This window comes from Nyctereutes procyonoides, unplaced genomic scaffold, assembly GCF_905146905.1.
Source record: "Nyctereutes procyonoides isolate TBG_1078 unplaced genomic scaffold, NYPRO_anot_genome, whole genome shotgun sequence".
NCBI lineage: Eukaryota > Metazoa > Chordata > Mammalia > Carnivora > Canidae > Nyctereutes > Nyctereutes procyonoides.
Window position 1 is genome coordinate 23,171,535 of NW_026575040.1, and position 11,046 is coordinate 23,182,580.

An 11,046-nucleotide genomic window follows, 5' to 3' on the forward strand; every position below is an offset into this window, starting at 1 on the left:
CCTTGATTGCAGTGGTTTCACAGGTGCATGCATACGTTAAAACTTAGCAAACTATACACTTTAAACAAATGCAATTTGTTGTATGTAAATTAAAAGATTTCCAAAGAGTCTGTGTAAATCTAAAACTGCTCTTTCAATAAAGTGAAAAATATTTTTAAAGAAAGCATGCATTATATTTTAGCTGGCAACATTTTTTCCCTTAGTGGTACATAAATATTGATGTGTTTCACAATCGGTAGTACCTGAGAGCTATTTGTATTTCTAGTCCAGGATTCTACAACTATACTCCTAATTTCACATCCTCCTGTGAAATTGACTTGCTGTCCTGATTTTCTAGATCATACCATTAATCTACCAGTCATGCACTTTAAAAACTGAGACCACCCTTAGATTCTCTCTCTTCTTTCCATGGCCACTTGGTTAGCATCTCCTGTGGAGATGTACAGAACTTTTCACACCACCCCTTCCCATCCCTCTTATTTTGGACCTTTGTCCTTTGGGCCTGAACTACTCTAATGGCATCTTGAGAGATTTCTCTTCTTCCCTCTAAGCTGCCAGAGCACCACAATCGGGTCATCTTTCTTTATACTGCTAACAAGCCACTTCTCTGGGTAAGAGCGCTTACAATGGCTCCCTCTTGTCTACAGAATGAAGTTCAGACAGTCTAGCATCCAAAACTTCCATAATTTGGCTTCAATTTGCACTTTCTGTTTTCTGTCTTCATTACTTTCCCAGGGAGTTATTCTACTCCAGCCAAAAAGGCTCATTGGCTCTCTGAGATCAACAGAATAATGACCCCCTACAAATGTCCAAATGCGAATCCTCAGGACCTGGGAATATATTACTTTACATGGCAAAAGGGACCAAGTGGGTTAAATCAAGGATCTTAAAATAGGGAGATTATCCTGGATTATCTGGGTGGGTCCAATATAATCACAAGGGCTCTTAAAAGATGAAAGAGGAAAGCAGAAGAGCCAGAGGAGATGTGATGACAGAAGCAGAGGGTCAGGGTGATGTGATTGCTGGCTTTAAAGAGAGAGGAAGGGGTTGAGAGCCAAGAAATGTGACCCGCCTCTAGAAGCTGGGAAAGAAAAGGAAATGGATTCTCATCTAGAGCTTTCAGAAAGGAGTGCAAACCTGCCAACACCTTGATGTTAGCCCAGTGAAACCTGTTTGGATTTCTAACCTCCAAAACTGTAACACAATAAATCCTTGTTGTTTTAAGCCACTGGATTTGTAATAGCAGCAACAGGAAACGAATACACTCTCTTACCTACATATTTCCATTTTTCAAGATAACTGTTCTGGGTATCTTCTGTTTGCCACTCTACATCCGCTCTCCACCTTGCTCTGTGCTCAGGAATATAATGTATTTATACTGCATCGGGTCTCTCTTGCTCTCTGGCTTATGTTTGGCCAGCAGGAGGCCCTGGCAAGAAACTGGAGGGCAGGGAGAGAGGAAGGTTGGTCCAGAAGGCCACATCTCTTAGGCAGCTCTTTATATTTGGCGGCTCTCCCCTTCAGTGGAGTTCAGGCCTGGGGGCGGTGATGGGTCTTTGTTGTGGCTAGTGCCAGATTTCTGCCTTCCTGGATTCTCTAAACCCACCCTACATCTTTGTAAATAGCCTCTTTATTTAAACTTCTTCAAATTATTCAGTTTGAGTGTGTCCTCTGTTTCTTGTTGGGGCTTTGGCTGCTAGAGTAATATTCCTCGGAATGCCCTTCTCTATTCTCATGGCCTATCCATGTGCTCTGCTTTGGAGACCTGGCTCAAATCCCAGCTCTGCAGGACCACAGAATGTCAGAGCCGACTGAGGCCTGAGAAATCAGCCAGTCCACCAACATAGAAAGCTTTTCTTTCATCACTTTACCTTGCTGTCTTTTGGCAATTCCACTTCCTCCACCTCAAAGTCCTGTTTCAGAACTTCTCTTTTCACCCTGTAATTCTCCCTGGGGGAACTCACCACCTCCAAAGTTTTAACTATGATCCATATGTTAAAGCCCCCCAATCCATATATTTGTCCTAGACTTTGCTCCTGAGGGCCCGGTTCAGATATTTCTAACTGGCAAACAAACATCTTTACTTGGCTGCCTCAGGCACCTCTGGGTGCTCTCATCATGTGTCCTCCCAAAAAGCCTCTCCTACTCTGGAATTTCCAGTTGGTGCCAAGAAACCAGGGAGCCATCCTTGACACCTTCTTTTCCTTGTCTCCTCCACACCCATCAAACACCAAATCCTGTCCTTATCTAAATGTGTCAAAATCCACCTCCTCAACTTGTCTGCACCCCCACAGCCAGTCTTACCCACTTCCGATCCATTCTCCATACAAATGGCCAAAGTGATCTTTTTAGACAACTCTGCCATATTATTTAAAATTCTCCAGTGGCCTCCCCTTGCCTTGAGGATAAGGATCAAACTCACAGTCTGGCCTGTCATCCTCATCAGCCTCATCCTGCACCACACTCCCCATCTCCTCCTGGCTCCAGCCTCCTGGACCTCTTCCAATCCCCGGATCATGCCTTATGTTGCTCACTCTGCTCAGAGAGCTAGTTACCCCCACCCTCCTCAGTTGAATGCTGTCTTCTTTGTCTTCTGGTCTCATGTAAGCTTCAATTCCTCAGGGAGGCCTTGTTCAGACAAGGTCTGGGGCACTTCCTTCCCCCATGTCATAACCTTGATCAAAGCTCTTGACTTTATTACCATTGCTTGTTTTATCTCTGTCTTGCTAATCTCTGTGAGGATGGGGACTATCTCAGTTTTATTCATTGTTATAATCCTGGCTTCCAACACAAGTCTTGACCCAGAGTAGGCATCCAACAAACACAAATGAAGAAAATTAGCTCAGAGAGGTGAAGTGACCCATTGGCCTAGGAGCTCATTCACCTATATGCACTGCTTTACTCTCTGGCATGGAACTTGCCGAGGCCACCTAAGACCACAGATATTGCTCCTTTTCCTAAATTCACATTGCCTATGTCACCAATTTGGTGTTCATCTCTTGCTGTCTTTTCATGTTTGTTACATGTATAGTTTTCTCTCCAACTATATATACTAGGAACTCCCAGAGCATAGGGACAACATCGTAATTCTTTATATTCTTAGGTTTCTCAAGCTCAGGTTTGTATATTCATTCAACAAATATCTACTGAAAGCTCATCCTTTCCAGATACTGCTGGGAAAATAGCAGCCAACAAAGCAAATGATATCCTGTGCCCCAACCAAGCTTACAGTTTAGCCTGGCAAGTAGTTACATGTTAATACTATGTAACAGTACCTGTTAAAACAAATTGCATGTGTTGCATAAATGAGTGAGTGTCAGAGCCAGAGGAGAAAAAAATAGTGCATCTTCCTGGAGCAAAACTTGGACTTGAAGATTTGGGGAAGAGCCAGTTACTATTGTTTAATAAAAAAAAAAAATACAGATATACTGTGGAGAAGAATGCAGCACTCACAGAGCTTTTAAGGTCAAACTGCAGATTTCTGGCTCATGGCTGGCTGGCCTGCTTTAGCTCCCGCCAGGGCCCCACAAGGGTTCACATTTGTTCTCTCATCCTGATAGCGATGCCACAGTGGAAAGTCTGCAAAGCTGCTGCAGCCTCACCTCTGGCATAGTCTGCCCCATGGCAAGCACTCAACATGCAATAAGATACTAATGCACATGCTGGAATGAAGCAAGTGCCCAGTAAGGCTTCCTGGAGTCTAGGGGGGAATGTACATTAAGTCAGTTAGGAAAACAGAAAATAGCAGTAAGGACCTGAGCAGAAGGAAGAATGGCAGGGTCCCTTCACTAACTCTTCTGTGACACAAAGACACAGGCCCTATAAAGGAAAACAAGGGGTATAGCTTCCTTTGCTTCTCTTTCCACTACCTAATTCGTATGAGAATGCGGTATGAGAGAGGAAAATCAGATACCACACCAAGTGCCCAGTCTTTGGCCCTGCCTATACACACCAAGACTTGGAGCCAAAGCCAAAACAAGCAGCCCTATTTATTAAACCCTGTCCAAACCAAAGACTAATTTTTACAAGAGAAAACAAAAAAAAAATACTCTTAAAAACCTAATGAAAAGTTTTTAAGAGGGCAAAACAGTGCCACAAGACCTGCATTTCTAGGAAAGCTACATAAGAATGGCTCATCGAAAGGACATATACCACCCTGGGAGAAGTGGGGGTGGGATGGGAGAATTGGGCTTCAACTACAGTGGCAATGATTTATTCCCAAGTAGGAGTAGAGAAAAGAGAAAGCTATTATTCTTTATTATAAATCTTTAATATTTCAAGACAGTTTTTAAGTAATCATAAAACCAAACTGCATAAAGACCAAATCTACATTTTCTAAAATTATTAAATCAGAACAAAATCAGCATATCAACATATCCTCCAACAAGACATGAGTTGTTCCTATATATTTAATTCCTTTCTACCTGTGGGCACATACAAGAATGTGTACAAAACACATAGTCTGTGTTTTGAAATCTAGCTGTTTGAAGATGGCCCAGTCATGTCTATTTCTTTTTCTTTTCTTTCTTTCTTCTTCCTTCCTTCCTTCCTTCTTCCCTTCCCTTTCCTTTCCCTTTCCTTTCCCTTCCTTCCTTCCTTCCTTCCTTCCTTCCTTCCTTCCTTCCTTCCTTCCTTCCTTCCTTCCTAACAATCAAATGGCTCCTGTCCTATTCTGGGAAATACTTGCAGGTGACAAGGTACAGAGAATGGGGTGGGATAAGGAGAAATTTCAGGCAAAAAAGTATAACAGGGCAACTGAAGGGAATAAGCTGAAAGGGGAAGGAGGAACAGATCTTACCAGAATCAAGAGTTTGTATCTGAGACTATTTGGTCTTAACTTCCCAGACTTACCACATAAAAGTTGCTCAAATTTTGCTTGAAAACAGTCTCCTTTTAAAATAATGTGCCCACCCACCAGAATCAGCCCCCCACCAGGTTCAGAAGACTCAAAGCATGGACCTTGGAGTCAACCACCCCTGGGTGTGATGGTTACAGGTGTGAGTGAAAATTCTCTAAGCCTCTGTTCCTTCCTCTGTAAAACAGGCAAAAAACAGTATTTATCTCAGAAGGTGGAGGGACGCCTGGGTGGTTCAGTGGTTGAGCATCTGCCTTCAGCTCAGGGCGTGGTCCCCGAGTCCCGGGGTCGAGTCCCGTATAGGGCTCTTTGCATGGAGCCTGCTTCTGTCTCTGCCTCTCTCTCTGTCTCTCATGAATAAGTAAATAAAACCTTAAAAAAATAGCTAGGCTCATTTCAGGACAAAATTATTAAAAAAAAGAAAGAAGAAGAAGAAAGTGGAGATGATGCTTAAAGTGATAATGAGTACAGGCATGTAGTAGTACACACACTGTCTAGTACACACACATGTAAGCTCTAAGAATACACACACATGCAACCCATTTCTCTTTTGTCCTTGGTCTCAGAATAGTCTTTTATTTGGGGTATTTGTTCCCTCTGTTATCCTTGTTGGGGTCTGCTGAATATAGAGAGGCAGCATCTTCTAAGAGCCCTAGCTCAGCATTGCCAGGTGTAGTGAGCCACCATGTATAGGCTGGCCAAAGGAGATAGCTTTCTACCTGGGCAGGAAGCAGCCAAGAAGCTTCCTGGCTGCAGCAGAGGCTGGTTAGCCTGGGAGTCTTAGACTCTGTGCAGACTGCTACCTGGTTTCTAATTCTCTTGGCAGGTCCCACTTCCTGCCGCTGCCTTATCCCTTTGTCTGGCTCTATTCTCTGTTTTCTGAGGAGTTCCTATTTCCTGACTTCCATCTCCTTGCCTTGCACGTGGGTGGCTGTGTCTTTTTAATTTTTAACTGCCTCTTGGTTCTAGTCACATTCCCTCACCTTGCCTTCAGGAATTGATGGCTTCTCACTCCCCCCCCCCCTTTTTTTAAGATTATTTATTTATTTATTCATGAGAGACAGAGAGAGAGAGAGGCAGAAACATAGGCAGAGGGAGATGCAGGATCCCCACAGGGACCCCGATGCAAGATTTGGTCCTGAGACTCCAGGATCACTCCCAGAGCTGAAGGCAGATGCTCAACCACTGAGCCACCCAGGCGTCCCAGCTTCTCACTTCCTGACTAGCACTATGGGTTCTCTATTTTCTTTCTTTCTTTCTTTTCTAAAGATTTAATTTGAGGCAGCCCTGGTGGCTCAGCAGTTTAGCGCCATCTTCAGCCCGGGCTGTGATCCTGGAGACCCAGGATCGAGTCCCATGTCGGGCTCCCTGCATGGAGCCTGCTTCTCTCTCTGCCTGTGTCTCTGCCTCTCTCACTCTTTCTCTCTCTCATGAATAAATAAAATCTTAAAAAAACGATTTAATTAATTTATTTGAGAGGCACAGAGAATGGGAGAGAGAGAGCGCACAAGTGGGGTGAGGGCAGAGAGAGAAGCAGACTTCCACTGAGCAGGGAGCCTGATGCGGGACTTGATACTGAAACTCCAGGATCATGAGCTGAAGGCAGATGCTTAACCGACTGAGCCACCCAGGCACCCAGTTCTCTACTTTCTCTCTTTTGATTCATGTGGCTCCTGGCTCCTGCCTGCTTATGTAGTCTTTGACTCACCTATCTTGTCTCCCACTCTGGCATCTGTTTTCCATCTATGTTTTGATCAATGGTTGTGACTTACTGGTACTACGTGCATCTTGTCTCATGACTGCTTATCAAGATGATATGCAAAATACTTAGCAAATGGTATGGAAAGGGCCCTGCCCAGTCAGAATGGTTATCACCTCTAAACAACAGGGATGGCTGTCCCTGCACATACTGGCTAAACAGCAGCCCAGCTTACTAGACTCTAGACCCCTCCAACTGCTGTGATGGGAGTCCTCTCAGGGCTGGTGCCACAGACTTGCTCCTTACTCACCCAGGCTTGACACAGTCGGCCTTGGGCCCTGTTTCATGGGCTCCTATTACCCATAGTCCTGGAACTGACCTTCTCATTACCACTCTATCCAGAGGTCAATAGGGGAAACTGATGACACATTTAGAGTGATGGTGTAGTACTGAGGGTAAAACATAAAAGCAGAAAATGTATATTCTAGGAAGAACAAAAGTATCTTTACAGCAAAAGGCTCTCTATAAAATTGGGTTGTGGGGAATCCCTGGATGGCTCGATGGCTCAGTGGTTTAGCACCTGCCTTCGGCCCAGGGTGTGGTCCTGGAGTCCAGGGATCGAGTCCCACGTCAGGCTTCCTACGTGGAGCCTGCTTCTCTCTCTGCCTGTCTCTGCCTCTCTCTCTCTCTCTCTCTCTGTATCTCTCATGAATAAATAAAATCTTTTTAAAAAGTTGGGTTGTATCTTAAGAGTTGATTCTGTTTTCCTGGTGTGGCAACAGAAGTCTCTTCTGCACATGCCTTCTATGAACCTCTTTGAACCACTTACAGTCTATAAGCAACCATTTGATTGTATGTGACTTACAAATAAAGAGAATGAGAGGAAACCCTACACCTTCTATTCTGTCAAAAGGCTGGATCTGTTCTTTCCCCAATGCTTCCCTAACTCAAAATAAAAAGAACAATTACCAGGAACTTCCTTCTATACTGACACAAATCTTGAATGTAGAGAGGAAAGGGACAGTGCTTTCAGGATGGTTCTTGAGGAGAGCTAGCATTTCAAAGGTTTGGGAATTATTAATACTTTGAGGTTGGAGTTAGGGGATGCAGTATCTTTTCCCCCCCTTTTTAAAAAGTAGTTTTCATGCCTTATATGGAGCTCCAACTGACAACCCCAAGAACAAGTGTCATCTTCTACCCACTGAGCCAGCAAGGTGTCCCAGAGGATGCAGTATCTCAAGAATAAATGATTGATAGTAACCAAAACAAACCAAAAAAAGGGAACTTGCCCTGAGCCGGCTCACACCTCCAGTAGGATTTAAATATTGGGAAAAAAAAGCCACATATTCAATGCAGTTGTGTGTCACTAACCACATAGTTCTCTACAATCCTTTCTCTTAGTTTACTCTTTAATTTCTTTTTTTTTTAAGATTTTATTTATTTATTCATAGAGACACACAGAGAGAGGGGGGCAGAGGCACAGGCAGAGGGAGAAGCAGGCTCCATGCAGGGTCGATCCAGGGTCCCCAGGATCACGCCCTGGGCTGAAGGCGGTGCTAAACCGCTGTGCCACCGGGGCTGCCCTACTCTTTAATTTCAACGATCTCCCCCACTTTTTTAAATTTAAAAAGTTCAGACTTACAGAAAAGAAAAAAAGAACAGTGCAACAAATACCTGCATACCATTCTCTTAGATTCACCGTCCTCATTTTGCCACATTCCTGGCTTGCTCCCCCACCCTTATACTTTCTGCCCCTGAACTAGCTGAAAGTCACAGCTGTCATGACACATTTCCTCTAACATCTGTACTTTACACAAAGGACAGTGTCCTACATAACCACAATACCACAATTGTGCCTAAGAAAATGATAAAGTAATTCCATAATATTATTTAACATACAGTCCATGTTAAATGTTTTCCAATTGTCTCCAAATCATCTTTTAGAGCAATTTTTTTTTTTTCTGATCTAGGATCCAAAGTTCACACATCTCAAATGGTTGTTACATCACTTGAGTATTTTATTTTATTTTGTTATTTTTTTTTCACTTGAGTATTTTAATCTACATACTCCTCATCCTCCTAGCCTTGACTTTCCTGTCTCTTTGGCAGGACCTGCATAGGCAAAGTCATGATCTTACTGCATCCCAACGGGAACTCTTAATAGATGTTGGTAAGCTTGATCACTAGGCTGAGGTGATGACCTCCTCATCTTTCCATTGTAAGGATACATTTTTCTCTAGGTAATCTACGGTGAGATAATCCTGTTCTCCAACAACCTCTCACTCAAAGGGTTTCAACCCAGGGATGAGTCCTTGCCTGAATCAGTTATGTTAGGGTTTGCATAGCACTGGTTTTCTGGTTCTTTCATTCCTTTTATTGTGTATTATTCACCAATGACCCAACAGTACCCATCTTCTCTTTCCTCAGGGCATATGCTCTCTGGTTACTTCTTGCTGGGGCTTTCCCCCCTGTTCTTCTTGACCACATTTGACCACTTTAGCCCAGACCTGGGGGGCCATTTGCTTCTCCCTTTACCTGCTGATCTCATGACTTCACCTTCAGCAAATTAAAAACAACAACAAAGAAACACAGGCTGCCTACCAATTTACAGCTCCGCAAAAATTAAAGTGTCTATAATACATGTTGATTGGGCTAGATGGAAGAGAGTGGATGGAGAAAAGCAGTTTTATTTTTTAAAAATCAGATTGCCTGAGCCTCGAGAAATCTTTCCTCCTCACTAGGGTAGAGCCACTTGTTCTGTCACAATCAGGCTTTTTGTAATGGTGTTGAACAGAAGCAACCTCATCTCTCCAGTTCCCTGATAGGAGAATCTTGGAAGAACAGAGGTTTGGAAATCATGTAGCTCAAAAGCCCCATTTTAAGTGGATAGAGAGACTCAGAGAGATGAAGGGGAATGCCTAGAGTCCCTCAGCTCCTTAACGGTAGAGCTAGGACAGGAACCTGGTTTGAAAAATACCTCCTCTGATGTTCTTTTCATTCCCTTCCCGAGTGCCTTGTGATTCGGCTGTTTAACCGGCAAGATGAAGCCAGTAGCATTCACGGCCTCCTTCATTGCTAATTTGCATTTTGCCTGCATCACCTCGCCACCTTTGAAGGCTCTGAGTAAAAATTCCCATTAAGAGCCTTTTATTAATATTATTATTTTAAAGTCAATCTTCATTCCTGCGGATCAAAGGGGAAAATTTAGGCAGATTCAGAGAGCACATGCTACCATTACTTTGACCAAGGGGTAAAAAATAAAGGTGTCGAGGACCTGCACCAAGGCCGCTCCCTGGACGCGGCTTTCCCGGAGGCTGAACCGCCCTGCGGGTGCGGGTGACAGCTCCAGGGGTCCTGCGGCGCCCGCTGGAACGATGCGGAGGCAGGCACCGGGCTCCAGGAGCTGCTCTCACGTTCAGAGCAGAGGGCAGAGGGGGGAACAAAGCCCAGCGTGGAAAGCCCCAGCCCCGCAGCAGACCGCGCCCTCGCTGCAGCCGCCCGGCGGGCTGCCGGGGCTGCGGAGCCGCAGTGCGGAGCGGGGACCCGCGCCCCGGCGAGGCCTCCCGCGCGCGCCGCCCCGCGCCGCCCCGCGCCGCCCCGCCCCGCACAGCGAGCGCCGAGCATCCTCCGGCCCGCGGGCAGGGCGCGGCCACCCCCGCGCTGCGGGCCGGGGTCCGCACACCGCGCCCGGGCCCGCCCCGGCCCGCCCCCGCCGCCGCCCCAGCGCGCGCTCACCGGTCGGTGCGCCCATCCCGGGGCCGGCGGTGCGGGCCGTCAGTCCGTCCGTGCGCTCCGAGGCGGCGGGCAGCGCCGAGCAGGGGCGGCGCCGCGGCCGGGGCGAGCGCGGCGATCAACAGGCGGCTCCAGCGCGGGCGCGGCGGGCGGGCGGGCGCGGCGCGGCGCGGGGGCGCGGGGGCGCGGGGGCGCGCGGCGGAGCGGGGCAGCCTGGGAAGCGTAGTTCGCGGCGGCGCGGAGGCGGGACCCCCCGCCGGGTCCTCCCCTGCAGGTGTCCCCTCCCGGAGCCCGCGTCCCGACCCCGTCCCCGCTCTGCGGGCGACGAGGACCTCCGCCTTGGGGGAAAAGCGGCGCGGGCTCTTCTGAGAAGCTCGGGGCTCCTGCGGAGAGGGGGGGTGGCGGAGGCTCTCCAAGCCTGTGAGGAGCGGTGGGTGAGTGAGCATCTTTACGCGGAAGCCCCAAGACCTGGTTATTGCGGGGGGGGGGGGGGGAGCTGGGGCGGGGACCCGGGAAAGAGCAGCAGCTAGGGTAGATGCCTGCAGGGAAGGCGGTAAGCGAGGTGGGGCTTAGCCAGGCTGATTTAAAGTTTGGGGGTTAGGGTATCGCAGAGCTCATGCACACGCAGGGGCTTTAACTAGGCGTGAGACTGGACAACGCAGCCCATCCCGAGTCTTGGCATCCTCATCTGTAAAACAGGCTTAAAGCCTGAAGACGTATGGTGAGGACTAACCCCGTATTAGGTGCACATATGAAAGCC

The 11,046-nt window shown here is 47.0% G+C and overlaps 1 protein-coding gene across 1 annotated transcript in view; it reads right to left on the minus strand.

The window, feature by feature from the left end:
• The window catches only part of TMOD2 (tropomodulin 2), a 50,737-nt gene extending 40,341 nt beyond the window's left edge, over nucleotides 1-10,396 (minus strand). The window contains exon 1 of the mRNA XM_055320063.1: nucleotides 10,290-10,396. The gene's annotated coding sequence lies outside the window, so the exon portion shown is untranslated. The remainder of the gene's footprint in view (nucleotides 1-10,289) is intronic.
• Nucleotides 10,397-11,046: the final 650 nt, after the last annotated feature.